General features: G+C 43.3%; 1 protein-coding gene across 2 annotated transcripts in view; it reads right to left on the minus strand.

The window, feature by feature from the left end:
• Nucleotides 1-18,264, minus strand: part of Btg1c (BTG anti-proliferation factor 1C) — a 43,300-nt gene that overhangs the window by 21,747 nt on the left and 3,289 nt on the right. The window lies entirely within an intron of this gene.

An 18,264-nucleotide genomic window follows, 5' to 3' on the forward strand; every position in this document is an offset into this window, starting at 1 on the left:
GTCTCAGGATTGTCTTCACTTCTGGGAGTTCAGCTCTCTCCTCCATGGGATTTGGGGGCAGGGAGTTCTGGGACTGGTTCTGTTCAGTTCCCTATTCTGAATCTCTTAACACAATCACTGATTCTACATATATAGAAAGAGTGCATATAGAGACCGATGAATTTGTATCTCATAACTCAATTAAGTTTATTAGTTATGTAATTGCAACAGGCCATCAGAAGTAGAAACTATCCATTATATGTTATTCATATTCAGTCTCATGCAAGTTTTCTAGGTTTCTTAGCTTAATAAAATGATGAAACTGATTACTAATAGGAAGTAGGTTAGAATCCTCAAATTTTAATGAAAAATATATTAATGGGAGAAGTTTAAAGAAAAAATTTTCCATCACTTGGTACCAAGTCAGAGAAATAAAACTGTGTCCTGTGTTCTTTAAACAACCAAATTCCTTTGCCTGCTGTAGTAACCATAGGGGTCCCAAAAGGAATGACAACTGGCAGATGGATGTTTTTCATTTTGTAGAATTTGGAAAACAAAAGTATATATACCATGCCATTGACAGGGACTCAGGGTTTCAATGGGCAATTGCTTTAAGCTCTGAAAAGTTTGATTGTGTTATTACACATTTATTGGATATAGTGGCAATTATGGGGATACCTGCAGAAATTAAAGCTGATTAATGTTCCCACATATATATGAAATAAGATGAAACAATTCTTTACACAATCCCACTGGAAAGATTAAAATCAATTCTTATTAAACAAAGGGAGAGTAACCCCTGACCCCCATGGGACAGACTAAATGCCTTGTTAACTCTAAATTTTCTTAATGTTGGTAAAAAAGGAATAGTAGCAGCTGAGAGACACTAGGTTATATGAACTAGGACAACCACTATACTATAAGGATGTATTGACATTAGAATAGAAACCTGCATTAGTTATTTTTTTTTAAGATGGGGACGTGGCTATGCTTATGTATCTACGGGGATGAATGAAAAAATACTGTTACTAACAAAACTAATAAAGATTAGATCTGATTAGAGAAGACCTCTTATTAGCTTAGACATGAATGTCTTCACAAAGCAAATAAGCCTGGGTGATTCACTCTCACAGACTGTCTTAGTTACTGATTTCTTCAAAATATACAGTGGTTAAGAGAAGTGGCTACTTTTCTTTATACCCTAAGTTCAATTCTCAGCAACCACATGGTAGCTCACAACCATCTGTACAGATCTGATATCTTCTTCTGGTGGGTCTCAAGACAGTGACAGTGTGCTTATATACATTAAATAAATCTTCAACTTCAAAAGTGGTAGCACAAATGATTGATCACACAGAAACTGGACAACCCATAGACTTGGCAGAAGATATAGACTGGACCCACAACATATAAACTAGATAAAAACAGAGGTGAGCAAAGAAATGCTACAGCTAGTGTTTTTGTTTTTTATTTTTTTGTTTGGTATTTTGTTTTATTTGTTTTGGTCCTGAACAGGAATTCTTTTCCCAATTCAGCTTGAAGTAATATAAGAAGACCATTGGCAGAGCTGGTGCTTCAGACCCTCTCCCACACCCAGAGACAGGTTGACTTGCAGGGGATCCTTCACAGCCAGGCTCACAGGTAAGACACCCCCTGACCTAGCTGGAACTCACAAAGTGCTCAGGAGCTTATCCATCTGGTCTGAGGCACATTATCCTTTCAGTCAAAAATTGCCCAGGAGCAGATAAGGTGCTCCAGCCACCCCTAGGCCCACACCCAGAGACAGCTCAACTCCCAGCAGGTCCATCATAACCATGTTTGCAGAGACTGCCTGACTCAAGGAGGTCCATCATAACCAGGCTAACAGGAGGAACAGGATCCAGTCAGAGACAGCAAGGCCAATTAACACCTAAGATAACCAGATGTTGAGAGGCAAGCACGAGAACATAAGTAACAAAACCAATACCATTTGGCACCATCAGAACCCAGTCATCCCACAATAGCAAACCCTGGATACCCTAACACACCCGAAAAGCAAGATTCCAGTCTACAATCCAATCTCATGAAGATGATAGAGGACTTTAATGAGGACATAAATAATTACCTTAAAGAAATATAGGACAACACAGGTAAATAGGTAGAAACCCTTAAAGAGGAAACACATAAATCCCTTAAAGAATTACAGGAAAACATAAACAGGTAAGGAAATAAACAGAAACATTCAGGATCTAAAAATAGAAATAGAAACAATAAAGAAATCACAAAGGGAGGAAACCCTGGAGATGGAAAATCTAGGAAAGAGATCAGGAGTTACAGATGTAAGCATCACTAACAGAATAAAAGAGACAGTAGAGATAATCTCAGGCATAGAAGGATAGCATAGAAGATATTGCCACAACAGTCAAAAAAGTGTAAAAAGCTTATAAACCAAAACATCCAGGAAATTCAGCACACAATGAAAAGACCAAACATCAAGTCCAAGTCAAACACCCCCACATAAAACCAGATACACTGAATCTATTGGAATAGAAGTTGGGAAAGAGCCTTGAATATACTGGCACAAGAAAAATTTCCTGAATAGAACACCAATGGCTCAGGCTCTAAGATCAACTATAGACAAATGGTACCTCATAAAATCATAAATGAAAAGGAAGAAATAATGATAGAAACTGAGAAATTTAAAAATAAAATTATCAGATTCTACTACAAAAGCCTAAACTAGAAAATCTAGATAAAATGAATAATTTTCTAGACAGATACCAGGTACCAAAGTTAAATCAGGATCAGATAAACCATCTAAACAGTTCCATAACCCCTAAGGAAATAGAAGCAGTCATTAAGAATCTCCCATCTAAAAAAGCTCAGGGCCAGATGGTTTTATAGCATAATTCTATCAGATCTACAAAGAAGACCTAATACCAATACTCTTCAAACTATTCCACAAAATAGAAGCAGAAGGAACCCTAGCCAGTTCATTCTATGAAGCCATTGTTACAATGATACCTAAGCCACACAAAGACCTAACAAAGAAAGAGAAATTCAGACCAATTTATGATTATAGATGCAAAAATACTCAATAAAATTCTGGCAGACTGAATCCAAGTACACATCAAAATGATCATTCACCATGATCAAGTAGGCTTCATCCTGGGGATGCTGAATGGTTCAATATACATAAATCCATCAACACAATCCACTATATAAACAAACTCAAAGAAAAAACTCACATGATCATCTCATTAGAGGCTAAAAATGCCTTTGACAAAATATAACACCACTTCCTGTTAAAAGTCTTGGAAAGATCAGGAATTCAAGGCACACACATAAACATAATAAAAGCAATATAGAGCAAACCAACAGCCAACATCAAATTAAGTGGAGAGAAACTTGAGGCAATCCCACTAAAATCAGGGACAAGACAAGGCTGCCCATTCTTTCCCTATTTATTCAATATAGTACTCAAATTTCTATCCAGATCAAGTAGACAACAAAAGGAGGGCAAAGGGATACAAATTGAAGAGGAAATAGTTAAGATATCACTATTTGCAGATGCTATGATAGTATATAAAAATGACCAAAAAATTCTACCAGAGAACTCCTACACCTGATAAACAACTTCAGCACAGTGGTTGGATATAAAGTTAACTCAAACTAATCCAGAAGTCTTCCTCTACACAAAAGATAAATGGGCTGAGAGAGAAATTAGAGAAACAACACCCTTCACAATATTCACAATATGAAAGACCTCAGCATTAGTCTAACAAAACAAGTGAAAGATCTGTATGACAAGAACTTCAGATTTCTAAAGAAAGAAATTAAAGAAGACCTCAAAAGATGAAAAGCTCTCCCATACTCATAGATCAGCAGGATTGACATAGTAAAAATGGCAGTCCAGAGTATATCCTTGGTCTTGCCAAAGTTGGATCCCCAGTGCAAGGGAATGTCAAGGGGGAGGTAAGGGGGGATGAATGGAGAGGGGAACACTCTTATAGAAGAAGGGGAGGGGGGATGGGGGCTTATGGATAGGAAAGCGGGAAAGGGAATAACATTTGAAATGTAAATAAAGAAATATATTCAATTAAAAATTAATTAATTAATTAATTAAAAAATGGTCATCTTGCCAAAAGCGATCTGCAGATTCAATGCAATCCCTATCAAAATTCCAACTCAATTGTCCAAAGACATGGAAAGAGAAATTCTCAGTTTCCTATAGAAAAACAAAAAACCCATGATAGCCTGAACAATTCTGAACAACAAAAGAACTTCTGTAGGAATCACCATCCCTGACCTCAAGCGGTACTACAGAGTAATAGTGATACAAAACACATGTTATTGGTACAGACATAGACAGGTATCTCAACAGAAAAAAAATTGAAAACCCAGAAATAAACCCATATATATATGGTTACTTTGATCTTTGACAAAGAAGTCAAAACCATAGAGGCAAAAAGACAGCATTTTCAACAAATGGTGCTGGCTCAAGTGGCAGTTGGCATGTAGAAGACTGCAAATTGATCCATTCTTATCTCCTTATGGAAAGCTCAAGTCCAAGTTGATCAAGGGCCTTCACATAAAACCAGATACTCTGAATCTAATAGAAGAGAAAGGGGGAAAGAGCCTTGAATACAGGGCACAGGGGAAATTTTCCTGAACAAAACAACAATGGCACAGGTTCTAAGATCAGAAATTGACAAATGGGACCTCGTGAAACTGAAAAACTTCTGTAAGGCAAAGGGCACTGTCAAAAACACAAAATGGTAACCTACAGATAGGGAAAAAATCTTTACTAACCCTACATATGATAAAGGGCTAATATCCAAAATATAAAAAAAAAAAACCTCAAGAACTTAGCCTCCAGGAAACCAAATACCCTAATTAAAAATAGGGTACAGAGCTAGACAAAGAATTCTCAATGGAGGAATCTTGAATGACCAAGAAGTACTTAAAGAAATGTTCAAAGACCTTAGTCATCAGGGAAATGCAAATCAAAATGATTCTGAGATTTCACCTCACACCAGCCACAATGGCTAAGATCAGAAATCAGGTTACAGCAGATGCTGGCAAGGATTTGGAGAAAGAACACTCCTCCATTGTTGGTGGGATTGCAAACTGGTACAACCACTCTGGAAATTAGTCTGGAGGTTCCTCAGAAAATTGGACATTGAACTACCTGACCCAGCTATACCACTCCTGGGCATATACCCAAAAGATGTCCCAACATATAACAAAGACACATGCTCCACTATGTTCATAGCAGCCTTATTTATAATAGCCAGAAGCTGGAAAGAACCCAGATGCCCTTCAACAGAGGAATGGATACAGAAAATGTTGTAATTTGCACAATGGTAAAAATGATGACTTCATGAGAACTAGTAAATATCATCCTGAATGAGGTAACCCAAACACAAAAAACATACATGCTATGTACTTACTGATAAGTGGATATTAGGAACAAAGCTCAGAATACCCAGGTTACAACTCATAGACCATATGAAGCCCAAGAAGAAAGAAAACCAAAGTGTGGATGTCTCAGTCATACTTAGAAGGGGAGACAAAATAATCACAGGAGGTAGGGGCAGGAAGGACTTGGGAGGAAGAGAGGAGGAGAAATGTGAAAATGGGCGCAGGATCAGGTGTGGGAGAAGATGCGGGAGATGTACAGAGGGTCACAAAATTGAACAGAGGTCTGTAGCAATGGGGGATGTGTAATGGGGGTAGCCAATAAAAAGTCCCAGACACCAGGCAAGGCAAAGTTTCCCAGGACCCAATGTGGACGACATTAGCTGAAATACACAACAAAGAGGAGAGAGAACCTATAGAGACCATATCCAGAGTTTAGGCATGGCCCCCAGTTAAGGGATGGGACCACTCACATATCTCAAAAGTTTTAACCCAGAATTAATCCTGCCTAAAGGAATACAGGGACAAAGAGTGGAACAAAGACTGAAGCAAAGGCTATCCAGAGACTGCCATACATGGGGATCCATCCCATATGCAGACAACAAACCCAGACACTATTGCTGATGCCAAAAAGTGCTTGCTGATAGGATCCTGATCTAACTGTCTCCTGAGAGGCTCTACCAGAGCCTGACCAATACAGATGTAGATGCTTATAGCCAACCATCAGACTGAGTATGGGGACCCCAAAGGAGGAGTTAGGGGAAGGACTGAAGGAGCTGAGTGGATTTGCAACCACATAGGAAGAACAACAATTTCAACCATCCATACCTCCCACCCCAGAGCTCCCAGGGAATAAACCACAAACCAAAGAATATGCATGCAGAGACCCATGGCTCTAGCTGCATATGTAGCAGAGGATGGCCTTAATCAATAGGAGGGGAGTTCTTTGGTCCTGTGAAGGTTCAATGCCCCAGTGTAGGGGAATGCTAGGGAGGTGAGACAGGAGTGGGTGGGTTGGGGGACTACACTCATAGAGGCAGGGGCAATGGGGGGAGAGGGGAAACCAGGAAAGAGAATAAAATTTGAAATGTAAATAAATAAAATAACCAATAAAAAAATCTAAGCCTATATAGTGGTCACTCTTCATTGTTGAAGACATATAAATCCTACCTAAGTATCATGTACATACCTTCAATAACTTACTCAGACCCATATAAACCTTTTCTCATTTTCCTTTCCATCCCAGGCATCTTTGTCTTCATATGTAAATCTTTTCATACTAAAAATCATTTTATCCTTTCATTCCTTTCTCCTTGTCTTTTACTTAAAGTAGGTACTCAAAAAGTAAATCTTTATCTCAGTGTATTAAATCAACAATACTTTTATTTTGTGGATTGGTCTCAGGAAGCCTGTTAACTTCCTAGGGAAAGGGATAAGATTTATTTCCATTTTCAAAGCAGGAGAGAAGTGAGGGGAAACTGTAGTCCATTGGAATATTAGAGAAGAATAAACTGAAAAAGAAAAAAGAAGAAAAAAGGAAAAGGGCTATGGATATGAATGCCCATATTTTGACATTCTCTGAAAAGGAATTGAAATGGGGGAATGGAGAAGTTTTGAATATCCAAGGTAGAAATAAAGTAGGAACTTCATCATCTGTAGAAATATTTTGTTTTGTCAGATTAGCAAAGCCTATAAAGAGCTTTTGCCCTTGTAGTGGAGACCAGCTTGTTGCTTGAGCAACAGGGCTGCAGAGATACTGATGAAAAACACAGACGTGTAGGCAAAGAAGAGGTGCCAGGAAAGGCGTGTGACTATGAAGTGTGTGTTCCAAATTTTTAGAAAATTAGCATATGTGCTAAATGATAAAATAATAAGCATAGCTATTGGTTGTGCTGCCTGTAAATGATTTTCTTAAAAATGGGTTAGTAAATTTTATAAATTTAGAAAATGTTAACAATATTTGAAAATGGGAAGAGATTTTGAAAATATGCACGCATTATTCCTTCAAATGTTCTGTGTTTTAAACATTGTAGTAACAGAAGGCTTGTTGGTGTAGTGGCTATTCCTGGTTGTCAATTTGACTACATCTTAAATGACCTATAATCTAGAAATGAAGGGCACACCTGTGATCCAGATCTTGAGTCTGGAAGACACAGACTTCTCAACTGGATCTTGATATGGAGATCTTGAGGCATAGTGGCCATGAAAATCTTAGGCCCAGGAAAGGTAGTACACACTTATAATCCTAGGAGAGTGAGCCAAGCAGATGTCTGAGTTCAAGGCCAGCCTAAGACAAACAAGTTCCAAATCCAGGAGTGGTGGTATAAACTTTCAATCTGGGCCACACCTTCTGCTGGAGGCCTACATAATGACATTGGAAGAAGGAAAATTCACTCTTCTTTGCCACTTGCATTTACTTCCCAGCCCATCGGATGGAACCCATTTCTACAGAAGACCAACTGAAACACCTAGACTTGTGGGACAGAGCAAATACTAGACTCTTCGACTTCCCATTCACAGCTGACCCTTGTTGGGATAGTTGGACTATCACAATAAATTCCTTCCATATAGAGAGACATTCCATAAGTTCTGTGCCTCTAGAGAACCCTGAGTAATACAGCTGGAAAAACCCTTTTGTACATACATAAGAGATTTAGGAGATAAGAAGTTGCAGATAAAGTAAAGCAGGTGTGCTGTAGGGAAAAGCATGCTCACTCCTCAGTAATAAATTGGCCTTGGTAGGAAGGAAAAAGAAGCAACAAAACAAAACAAAACAAAACAAAAAACAACAGAGTAAGCCCTCAGCAGGTGCCTGTGGGCAATGAGATCTGTGCTCTTAGGCCTAATTTCTTGTTTTCCTTGGGACCTTCGAATATGTACTGAAGATTAAGGTGGAAACTCTCAATGACTGAGACATCCAAATTTTCCCCTTTCCAAAATGGTTAAGTTATTAAAGAATCCCCAAATGATATACCACACAATGCATCAATGCTGCATTAAAGAGTAAAAACAGATTTCTGCCTGTGGTATTTAGAGCAAGAGCAAGTCCCAAATTAAATTCTCCATTTCTTTCTGTATGTCTTTCATTGTAGTTTGTGCTCTGTGGCCTGTCTGGTGTGTGTGTGTGTGTGTGTGTGTGTGTGTGTGTGTGTGTGAGAGAGAGAGAGAGAGAGAGAGAGAGAGAGAGAGAGAGAGAGATCAGTTCTTGTTGTTTGTTTGTGTTATTCATATCTCTGTGCTTAACGGCACAGAAAACATGGTGTGGGATTATTTGAGTCTCACAAGGGAAGAATTTGGTTTACTGACTTCAGTTGACCCACAGAGATGCCATCAACCTATGTCTACTTGTTACTTCCAACATTTATGGGATATTTTTAAGGTTGCTTTGAACAGATGATTATCACACACATAAACCCATAAAATATTGTGGGTCAAGGACATGAGAGAGTACATAGTTTGAGAATACAGTAAGCATTTAGCTTAGGTTATAAAAGCAGATTGCATGTTTTCTTTTTTTTTTCTTTCACATTCGTGTTTATTGTATCATTAATCACAAGAGCCAATATGTAAAATCAGCCTAGGTACACATTTAATAAATGAATGGATAAAAATGTGGTACTCGTATACAGTGAAGTTTTAATTTATCCAACTAGAAAGAAAAGCAAGGGACTGGGAAATGGCTGGGTTGGTAAGGTATTTCCTCCACAAGCATGAGGACCTGAGTTCCATCCCCAGCACCCATGAAAAAAAATGGGTCTAGTGACACAGGTTTGTAGTCTCAGTGCTGGGAGAAAAACAGACAGGAAGATCCTTGAGACTCACTGTCTAGACAGCCTGACCTAATCACAAGCCTCAGGTTCTAGCAAGAGGCCCTGTCGCAAAACAAAACAAAACAAAATAATAATAAAAAACAACCAAGGTGATTGGCTCCTGAGGAATGATAGCTAGAGATGACCTTTGGTTTCTACATGCATATGTACACTTGTGAACATGGGCACATACAGAAACACACACTGACATACCCACAATTCTCAGCACCCACACACTACATTACTATAAACATTTTTAGGGGAGCTAGAGAAATGGCTCAGTGATCAAGAGCACTGACTGCTCTCCAAGAGGGTTTGATTCCCAGCACGGACATGGCTACTCATAACCATGTTACTCCAGTTCCAGAGTATCCAATACCTTCCTCTGGTCTCTGTGGGGACTGTGTTACATGCAGCACAGGCATACATGCAGGCAAAACATGTTCATACATAAAAGAAAGGTAAATCTTTTAAAGTATTTTTATTTTTATGCCACATCGTCCAGAAAAAGGCATTGGAGGCTCTAGACCTGGACATACAGGCAGTTGTGGGTGTGAGGGCAGGGAACTGAAGCCAAATCCTCTTTGAAAGTAACAAGTGTTCCCGGCCACCTAGCCATCTCTTCAAATTATTAGTATTATTTTTGTTAGAAAAGTTGTTATGTTTAGAACTTTGGGTGTATCACTATGTTAAACAAAATAAACCAAATTTAGAAAAACAAATATCATATACTTTCCTCTCACATCATATACTTTCTGTCACATATGGAATCTAGAGTTGTCCTCAGAGTGAATCTGATCAAATCGCATTATATGTATATATGGTAATGTCATAATAATTATATGATAGTATTTTAAAATGTTTGTTACATCTATTTGTATCAATCTATCTATCTATCTATCTATCTATCTATCTATCTATCTATCTAGTGTGTGTGTGTGTGTGTGTGTATGTGTGTGTGTGTGCACATGCAAGAGCATGTATGTAGAAGTCAGAGGACAATTTGTTCCACAACTCGTAGAACCCACTATGTGGGTAATTGACTTCAGGTCTTCAGCCTTGATGGCGATTGCCTGTTTTCTTAAAGGCAGGTTAAACTTAAAGAGAAGCTTGACCTCCACCCCCACCCCCGACCCCCTTGTAAGGGAATGTCAGGGCGGGGAGGCAAAAAGGGTTGGGTGGATGAGTGGAGGAACACCCTCATGGAAGAAGGGGGGATGGGGATGGCATATGGGGTTTATGGACTGGAAACGGGGGAAGGGGATAACATTTGAAATATAAATAAAAATATCCAATAAAAAAAGAGCTGAGTAGAGTTAGATAATAGGTTAAGTACATAATTTCAAATGATCTCAAGGCATAATGACAACTTCTTTACAAGGACTTGTAAAAGTCTATCTCTTCAGGAGTCATAGACACAAGCATCAACAACAGAATACAAGAGATTGAAGAGAGAATCTCAGGGATGGAAGATTCCATGGAAAACATTGTCACAATCGTCAAAGAAAATCTAAAAAAGAAAAAGCAAAAAGCTCCTAACCCAAAACATCCAGGAAATCCAGTACTCAATGAGAAGACCAAACCTAAGGATAATAGGTATAGAAGAGAGTGAAGACTCCCAGCTCAAAGGACCAGTAAATATCTTCAACAAAATTATAGAAGAAAACTTCCCTAACCTACAAAAAGAGATACCCATAAACATACAAGAAGCCTATAGAACCCCAAATAAATTGGACCAGAAAAGAAACACCTCCCGTCACATAATTGTCAAAACACCAAACGCACAAAATAAAGAAAGAATATTAAAAGCAGTAAGGGAAAAGGGTCAAGTAACATATAAAGGCACACCTATCAGAATCACACCAGACTTTTCGCCAGAAACTATGAAGGCCAGAAGATCCTGGGCAGATGTCATCCAGACCCTAAGAGAACACAAATGCCAGCCCAGACTACTATATCCGGCAAAACTCTCAATGAATATAGATGGAGAAACCAAGATATTCCATGACAAAACCAAATTTACACTATATCTTTTAACAAATCCAGCCCTACAAAGGATAATACATGGAAAACTCCAACACAAGGAGTGAAACTATACCCTAGAAAAAACAAGAAAGTGCTTTGAGTTTCTGCCTGCTCCTGGAGCTGAACTCCTGCCACAGTTCTCTGTACCCAGATCCCATGGTGAAAGAACTGAATTCTGAGAAGTGCAGACAATCCTGAGAGCACAGGTGAGACCACTGTTTCTGCTCAAATTCCTGGCCCAAGAGGAACCTACCTGGAGCCCTCTGGACACAGGAACCAAGGAGCAGTCTAGGACAGGATTCTTCAGGTTTAAGCCTATGCCTGGAGCCAACCATGTGCCACAGCTCTCTGTACCCAGATGGGGCTGGAGGAAAGCCTGTCTCCAGGAGAGCTGACACACAGGCATTCAGGAGGGTCAAGACACTGTCAGAGACAGCAAGACCAGCTAACACCAAGGATAAGCAGATGGTGAGAGGCAAGTGCAAGAACCTAAGCAACAGAAACCAAGGCCACTTGGCATCTTCAGAACCCAGTTCTCCCACCACAGCAAGCCCTGGATACTCCAACACAATGGAAAAGCAAAATTCTGATTTAAAATCACAACTCATGATGATGTTAGAGGACTTTAAGAAGGACATAAATAGCTACCTTAAAAAAATACAGGACAACAAAGGTAAACAGGAGCCCTTAAAGAAGAAACACAAAAATCCCTTAAAGAATTACAGGAAAACGCAACCAAACAGGTGACGGAATTGAACAAAAACATCCAGGATCTAAAAATGGAAATAAAAACAATAAAGAAATCACAAAGAGAGATAACCCCTGGATAAAGAAAACCTGGGAAAGAGATGAGGGGTCATAGAATACATAGAATTAAAAATAGAATACAAGGCATTGGCTCTGGGCTGCGGCTGGCTCGGCGAAGCTCCTCTGGCAGCTCACTGCATGGTGCCCTGGCCGCCTGCATCGCCGCCACCGCCGCCTGCCCTGCTGCCGCCGCCTGCCCTGCTGCCGCCGCCTGCGCCGCCTAGGGATCGGCTGTATGATCGATCTTCAATGAGTAGACATATTCCTTTCTGTGGTGTTCTCGGTCACACATTTATGGAGTTTCTGAAGGGCAGTGGAGACTCCTGCCAGGCACACCGCGACCTCTATGCAGACAAGTGAACTGTAGAAATTCATTACTACTCCACCTGAAAGACCCCAGCTTAGCAGCAGTAACGCCATTTTGCAAGGCTGTACTTAAGATGACTGGTTCAGGGAAAGGTTAGAACACTGAGTACACAGCGGCTGCCAAGCAGGATGTGTTTGGTTGAAGGCCTGGCAACAGGACGACTTCGGTTGAACACCTGACAATGAGAAAAGCCCCGGGAGAGGTCCCACACCCTGGTGGGGGGCCGAGTCAGCCGTTATGTTCCAAGAAGGTAGCTAAGAAACTTGCCCCCGGGCTGAACCCTTGGGGGGCCGAGTCAGCCGTTATGTTTCAGGAAGGTAGCTAGGAAACTTGCCCCCGGGCTAAACCCTTGCCATATTAGAATCCACCAATTATATCCCTGTAACCATGCATCTGCTTCTGTATGCTTGCTTCTGCTCCCCAAAATCCTATAAAAGCCCATCCTTGGTTCCGTGGGGTGCGCCAGTCCCCCGAGTGACTGAAGCGCCCGCAGGTGCCTGTGCCTGTGTATCCCGACAATAAACCAAATCCTCTTGCTGATTGCATCCTGTGGTGTCTCGGTCTGGTCTTTGGAGTTGGAGGGTCTCCATCCTGAGGGAAAGTTCTCCCTGAGAGCTTTTCATTTGGTGCATTGGCCGGGAAAGGAGATCCTCCACCCAGGGACCACCGACCACCCACTGGGAGGTAAGCCGGCCGGCGTCTGTCTGTCTGTCTGATTTTGTCTCGTTCTGCCTTATTCTGTCTGTTCTGTGAGCGCTCAACCGGGTCTGTTCTGTGAGCGCTCAGCCAGGTCTGTTCTGTGAGCGCTCAGCCAGGTTGTTTGGAATTTGGGCGGGACGAAGAAGGAGCTGACGAGCTCGGACTTCTCGCCCCGCAGCCCTGGAAGACGTTCCAAGGGTGTTGGGGCCCGACTTTTCGGGGCCCAATCTGGGAGAGGAGAAAGATCCGGACTAACGGCACCTCTGTCTGTATTTTTGGCTTTCAGAGGGCCCCGGACCTTTGCCACCTCCATCTGACTTTTTGCTTTCAGTTTGGTACCAAAGCCGTGCAGCATGCCTGTCTGTTGTTTGTTTGACTGTTGGTGTTGTTTGTTTTCTCTGTGTTCTAATCTTCCTTAGAACTAACATGGGACAGTCCCTAACAACGCCCCTAAGTCTCACTCTTGATCATTAGAAAGACGTCCACGACCGGACACACAACCAGTCCGTCGAGGTTAAAAAAAGGAAAATGGCAGACTCTCTGCACATCCGAGTGGCCCACTTTCGGAGCGGGATGGCCAGTAAATGACACATTTAATAAGATCATTATTTTACAGGTTAAAGATCGGGTCGTCCACGGACATCCTGACCAGGTTTCTTATATTATCACTTGAGAGAGTCTCGCCTTAAAACCCTCCCCCTGGGCGGAACCCTTCGTGGACCCGAATTGGCCTCCCCTCAACCCCCAGCCTGTCCCCTCGGCCCCGCCCGGTCCGCCGGCCACGTCTTCCTCTCTCTACCTTTGTGAAATCAGAGCCTTCTAAGAAACCTGTCCTCCTGGCAGACCCAAACTCCCCTCTCATAGATCTTCTCTCTGACAGGCCCGGCTGAAACGGAGGAGGCAGAGCCGCCGGCCAGATCAGTTGCCGGGCCACAGTCTGATAAAGGTTTCTCCCCTGTCGCAGGGAGATTACACAATAAGCGCGAGGTGATGCCAGATTCAACCTCCCAGGCTTTCCCACTTAGACAGGGAACCGGTGGCCAGACCCAATACTGGCCGTTTTCAGCAGCTGACATTTACAATTGGAAACAACACAACCCTTCTTTCTCCAAAGATCCGGTGGCACTCACCGACCTAATAGAATCTGTTTTACTTACCCACCAGCCTACTTGGGATGACTGCCAACAGCTCTTACAGGCCCTCTTAACCTCAGAAAAAAAACAAAGAGTGTTCCTAGAGGCCAGAAAGCATGTTCTGGGAGATGATGGGCGTCCCACCCAGCTGCCTGAGGACCAAACTGGGATTTTAATACAGCTGAAGGTAAGGGACACCTACGCCTTTATCGCCAGTTGCTTCTAGCGGGTCTCCAAGGGGCTATACGACGCCCTACTAATTTGGCTCAGGTAAAACAGGTATTACAGGAAGCAGGGGAAACTCCCTCCGCCTTTCTAGAGAGACTTAAGGAGGCCTACCGTATGTACACTCCCTATGACCCAGATGACCCAGGACAAATGACGAGTGTCTCTATGTCCTTCATCTGGCAGGCTGCTCCAGATATCAGGACTAAGTTACAGAGGTTAGAAAATTTGCAGGGCTATACATTACAGGATTTACTTAAAGAAGCTGAAAAGATTTTTAATAAGAGAGAGAATTGAGTCGAATCTTGGCCGCCGTAGTTCAGGGCCAAGAAAGGAAGGGAGATAGGGGGGGAGCTCGAAAGGGGCTGAAGCTGGATAAAGATCAATGTGCCTATTACAAAGAGAAAGGGCACCGGGCCAGAGAGTGCCCCAAGAAGCCTGGCGGACCCCGAAAGCCTCGACCACGAACCTCCCTCTTGGCTCTAGATAAAGATTAGGGAGGTCAGGGCCAGGAGCCCCCCCTGAGCCCAGGGTAACGCTTAAAGTTGGGGGGCAGCCGGTTGCTTTCCTGATAGACACAGGAGCCCAGCATTCAGTCCTCACTCAAGCTTCAGGACAACTCAGCGACCGGACGGCCTGGGTACAAAGAGCTACTGGTGAGAAACAATACCGATGGACTACAGACCGCCGGGTTCAGCTGGCTACCGGTAAGGTGACCCATTCCTTCTTACATGTTCCGGACTGCCTGTACCCTCTGCTGGGCCGTGACCTGCTCACCAAACTAAAAGCACAAATTCATTTTGAGGAAGGAGGGGCCCGAATAACTGGCCCCCACGGAACTCCCCTTCAAGTTCTAACCCTATGAACCGGGACAGGACACTGGCTTGGGCAGACTGGTGGGATGGGGTTGGCGCTCCAACAGCCCCCCTTAATTACAACTCCAGTCTCCATAAAACAATACCCCCTGTCACATGAAGCTTATCAAGGTATAAGGCCTCACATTACGAGGCTTCTGGATCAAGGCATCCTAGTCCCCTGCCGGTCGCCTTGGAATACGCCTCTTCTGCCTGTTAAGAAACCCGGCACTGGAGATTATAGGCCAGTACAAGACTTGAGAAAGGTCAACAAGAGGATAGAAGATATTCATCCGACTGTTCCAAACCCTTACAATTTGCTCAGTAACTGTTCATCGATGAGAAACAGGGGTATGCTAAAGGGGTCCTAACACAAAGGTTGGGACCCTGAAAACGCCCTGTGGCCTACCTGTCTAAGAAATTGGACCCTGTGGCCTCCGGCTGGCCACCGTGCCTAAGGATGGTGGCTGCTATTGCTGTCCTGATCAAAGACACTGGAAAATTGACTTTGGGACAGCCACTCACCATCCTAACACCCCACGCAGTGGAGGCCTTGGTAAAGCAGCCCCCAGACCGCTGGCTCTCTAATTCCCGCATGAGAGGGAGAGCGAAAGGCTGGAGCTGCGGTCACTATGGAGGACAGACAAAGTGATTTGGGCGAAAGCCCTGCCTGCTGGTACCTCCGCACAACGGGCTGAACTCATCGCCTTGACTCAGGCGCTCAAGATGACAAAAGGTAAGAGGCTAAATATATATACAGACAGCCGTTATGCCTTTGCCACGGCACACATCCACGGGGAGATCTACTGGAGGCGGGGGCTGCTCACATCTGAGGGTAAAGATATGGCTAAAATTCTGGCCCTCTTAGAAGCCCTATTCTTGCCCAAAAGACTGAGTATTATACATTGTCCAGGACACCAGAAAGAGCACAACCCAGAGGCATGAAGAAACCGGCTGGCCGATGCCACGGTGCGAGAAGCGGCCATGAGCAAACAAATCTTGTCCTTAAATAGCCCAGACCAACCCACGCCCCCACCAGTGGGACAAACCAGTTGGGTTTACGCCCATGAGGACATAGAGCTCCTAAAAAAAAATGGGGGCCATCTACCACCCTCAACTAAAACAGTGGGTCTACAAAGGACTTTTAAATTGATCTCCTTTTTACATAAATTAACCCATTTGGGGTTTAAAAAGATAAAAACCTTACTAGATCGGGAAGAGATAAATCTGTGTTTTTTGAATCGGGACAAAGCGATACAAAAGGTGACTGAGAGTTACAAAGTGTGCGCTCAGGTTAACCCGGGAAGGACCAGGATTGGACAAGGAGTTCGTCCTAGGGGACACCGTCCCGACATCCATTGGGAAATTGATTTTACTGAAATTAAACCAGGTATATATGGATACAAGTATCTCCTAGTATTTGTAGACACCTTCTCAGGATGTGTCGAAGCCTTCCCCACAAAACACGAGACTACAAAAATGGTCACCAAAAAGCTCCTCGAGGAAATCTTTCCCAGGTATGACATGCCTCAAGCGTTGGGGTCGGACAACGGGTCCGCTTTCGTCTCCCAAGTAAGTCAGTTGGTGGCCAAATTGCTGGGGATTGATTGGAAATTACATTGTGCCTATAGACCCCAGAGTTCAGGTCAGGTAGAACACATGAATAGAACAATTAAGGAGACTTTATCCAAACTTACGCTTACAACTGGCTCAAAGGATTGGGTGGCCCTCCTTCCCCTAGTTCTATATCGGGCCCGGAATACCCCGGGCCCCCATGGTCTAACTCCTTTTGAAATAATATATGGAACACCACCCCCATTTGTCCATTTCTTTGATTCAAACATTGCTGATTTTGCTGACAGCCCTTCTCTGAGGGCCCATTTACAGGCCCTACAGATTGTACAGAGAGACGTCTGGAGACCTTTGGCCGCTGCTTACCAGGAGCATCCGGTGGTGCCACACCCGTTATCCACGCACCACACGTCAAGGCAGTCTGGTCTGAGGAATTGACTAATCACAACACTACACCCCAGACATAGAGAGTTCAGCACACTCCAAACCCCTTAAAGTTAAAACTCCTACGTGGCTCCTCCTAGCCCTTTTGTGGCCTAGAGTCAGTGGGGGAATAAGCCCCCACCAGACAGAAATTTCTTGACCAAGTCGAGTGAAAGATTTCACTCAAAGTTAGCAAAAAAATGGGGGAATGAAAGACCCCAGCTTAGCAGCAGTAACGCCATTTTGCAAGGCTGTACTTAAGATGACTGGTTCAGGGAAAGGTTAGAACACTGAGTACACAGCGGCTGCCAAGCAGGATGTGTTTGGTTGAAGGCCTGGCAACAGGACGACTTCGGTTGAGCACCTGACGATGAGAAAAGCCCCGGGAGAGGTCCCACACCCTGGTGGGGGGCCGAGTCAGCCGTTATGTTCCAAGAAGGTAGCTAAGAAACTTGCCCCCGGGCTGAACCCTTGGGGGGCCGAGTCAGCCGTTATGTTTCAGGAAGGTAGCTAGGAAACTTGCCCCCGGGCTAAACCCTTGCCATATTAGAATCCACCAATTATATCCCTGTAACCATGCATCTGCTTCTGTATGCTTGCTTCTGCTCCCCAAAATCCTATAAAAGCCCATCCTTGGTTCCGTGGGGTGCGCCAGTCCCCCGAGTGACTGAAGCGCCCGCAGGTGCCTGTGCCTGTGTATCCCGACAATAAACCAAATCCTCTTGCTGATTGCATCCTGTGGTGTCTCGGTCTGGTCTTTGGAGTTGGAGGGTCTCCATCCTGAGGGAAAGTTCTCCCTGAGAGCTTTTCACACCAAGAAGCCCCCATAAGAGTGGATAGCCTGGACACAGTCGTGTTGAATTGAAATCTGCAGAGCATTTCACAAGAGCTCAGACCTGGACGGGGCAAACCTCAGTTGCTCCTCCTTCGTATCGCCTCAGTATTCACTGCTTCTTGTGAGCAATATTCCA

The sequence above is a fragment of the Rattus norvegicus genome, chromosome X (genome assembly GCF_036323735.1).
Source record: "Rattus norvegicus strain BN/NHsdMcwi chromosome X, GRCr8, whole genome shotgun sequence".
Taxonomy (NCBI): domain Eukaryota; kingdom Metazoa; phylum Chordata; class Mammalia; order Rodentia; family Muridae; genus Rattus; species Rattus norvegicus.